This window comes from Malus domestica, chromosome 09 (genome assembly GCF_042453785.1).
Source record: "Malus domestica chromosome 09, GDT2T_hap1".
In the NCBI taxonomy this organism is placed as follows: Eukaryota; Viridiplantae; Streptophyta; class Magnoliopsida; order Rosales; family Rosaceae; genus Malus; species Malus domestica.
Genome location: NC_091669.1, coordinates 4,180,770 through 4,183,407, shown reverse-complemented (window position 1 = coordinate 4,183,407; position 2,638 = coordinate 4,180,770). Strand labels below are relative to the sequence as shown.

General features: G+C 34.0%; 1 long non-coding RNA gene across 1 annotated transcript; it reads left to right on the top strand.

The window, feature by feature from the left end:
* Positions 1–222: 222 nt before the first annotated feature.
* On the top strand, positions 223–1,962 carry LOC114826918 (uncharacterized). Its single transcript, XR_003775942.2, has 3 exons — positions 223–517; positions 727–1,047; positions 1,708–1,962. It is a non-coding gene; the product is annotated as an uncharacterized lncRNA (long non-coding RNA).
* Positions 1,963–2,638: the final 676 nt, after the last annotated feature.

Below are 2,638 nucleotides of genomic sequence, written 5' to 3'. Positions count from 1 at the left end.
TTAGGAACAAAATTGCTCAAAGGGGTCTTTGTCACGCTAGAATTACTCTTACAGCCGGCCTTCTTTCCTTTTTCTGCGAACATTATCATTACACTTTTATCTTTTCAACAACATCATCATTATATTAATACTTTTCTTTCCTCCGCCATCTACCCTCATCTACGTGTCCACTGTCTCATTTATATAATCTAAACACTTGGACCACATTCTTTGTCTTCTCACTCCCACTAACCAATAATTTTGTTATTTTATTTTAACCCCCCTTCCTCTCCCTACACCTCTCGTTCTCTCAGCTCATTCTTGTTACTCTCTCCATCTATTTACATTTCTCTCACTTCTCTCCTTCCCTCAAAACTCTCATATTTCCTCTGCACGCACAGAGAGCTCCAAAAGCCCCATAAACATGGAGCTGCTGCTCCATTTGGTTAGCAAGCATTCAGGATCATCCGATAAAATTAGGGGTTTGGTGTGTAGAGATTGTTAGTTGGGTTGTCATGTCAAATCTCGGATTATCAATGTGAGTGATTTATGTAATGTGTCGTAAATTATACTTTTTTTTCTTTTCAAATATATCTATTTCATGTCATGTTGGATTTGTGAAAATTTTTTCTTAATTATTAGTATAGTGATATGCCCAACAGAAAAACACTGTTCATTAACAGTGTTTTGACGTAATTACTCTTCATTTACTAACAATTCTCAACTGTTTTTTTTTGTATTGTATAGTAAAATCATGGATTTACCCTTCTGTACGCGTGTTCGCCATCCTAGAAAGGAAGGGGACGGGTGACACTCTTTTTCTGCTTCTCTAGGGTGGATCTCTAGAATTCTCCATTGGTTTAAAGAACTTTGTGGATCTTTTGACTCAAGAATTGAAGCTTTGGAAAATCAGGAACAAGCTCATATGGCTCTGCTGGAGGCTAAGAAGATTGCATCCCAGTATCAAAAGGAAGCAGACAAGTGCAGTTCAGGGATGGAAACATGTGAAGAAGCAAGGGAGAAAGGAAGGGATGAAAATATTGTCGTCGGTGCTTCCTACCTTTTCCGGTGAGTTTGTTGATTTCCTTGCTTGCTTATTCTTAATTTTTTTTATTTCATTTTGGATTTGTTAGTTTATCTTTGGTGCGTTTGTGTATGTGGTTTGATGTTTTAGATTGGATTTTTTTGGTTTTGAGTTTGTGGGTTTTTTGGGTGCCTAAGAAAATGTTATCTAATGGTTTGATTGAACATTTTTCCTCAATCTGTTGCAACTTTGCTGTCGTTGTGCCCATTTGTGAAACTTTGTTTTGTGTTTGTTATTTATTTTTTGGCTACTTTAATATAGGTTCAATTTTATAAGTCTCTTTTGATATAGGTCCAAAATTGGAGCTAAATCAAAAGTAAGTACACAATTTTAGGCTCCACAATTGGAGCTAAATCAAAAGTAAGTACAAAATTGGACCCATATCAAAAGAGACTTGTAAAATTGGACCTATTTCAAGTTTCTCCTTTATTTTTCTCTGTTGTGCAGCTTTTGTAAAATTGAAGTCACGTGAGTTACTATTTATGAAGAATATAATGAACACGTAAAATGATGATGTAATATGGCAATACGTACATAATGATTTGATATTATCATTGTATTTTTTATAGTGACTAAAATAATATTGACTGACATATTACATATTCTACTCATTGTTGCTCATCCCTCACGTTTTTGTTTTACAGATAAGTTATTTGACAAGATATGGGCTAGACGAGCTGAGATAGGGTTAGACTAGGGATTTATGGGTTTTACGTTCTGAAAGGATTTTGTAATAATTACTTGTTAAGAGAAGTTTTTATTTTTCGTTTTTACTTTTTGGCTTCCTCATCCTTCGGGTGATGGTCATCAAATCGCAATTTGAGTGTTCAGGTGAACATTTTGGATCGAAGGGTGATATCTAATACTATTTACTTTTAACGAAAAATCATATTTTTATCTTTCTCTAATCTCTTTTTCCTTTCTCTTTTTGTTTACACTGTTTAAACAGTTTCGATTACGCCACTTATACATCTTGTTTTGAATTTTATTTTTATATTTATTACCATCTCCAACCGAAGTGCCAAAGAGGCATATGCCAAACATAGCATTGTGATAAAAAACCATCTCGAATCGAGAGAGCCAAAGGCCATAGGCCAAACATAATTTATTATTTTAATTGAATTAATATGGTTACTTAAATTAAACTACTTCAATAATTTTTCGGAATGTAATTTCAATAATTTTTCGGATAGGATTTCGAATGACACGTGTCGATAAGTAACTTTGGAGATTTCTTGTCGATACGGAATCTCAATAATTTTATGTCTCGGATTTCGAGTTTCACGTGTTAATATGTGAGGAACTTTGAAGATTTCTTGTCGATAAGGCATCTCAATAATTTTACGTCTTGGATTTCGAGTGTCACATGTTGGTATGTGAGTAACTTTGTAGATTTCTTGTCGATATGAAATTTCAACAATTTATGTCTGTCACGTGTCGATATGTCAGTAACTTTGCAGATTTCTTGTCGATAAGGAATCTCAATAATTTTAAGTCTCAGATTTCGAGTGACATGTGTCAAGATGTAATTGGTTGTAGGGATTTTAGATATAATTTTTATCTACGTGACATTTC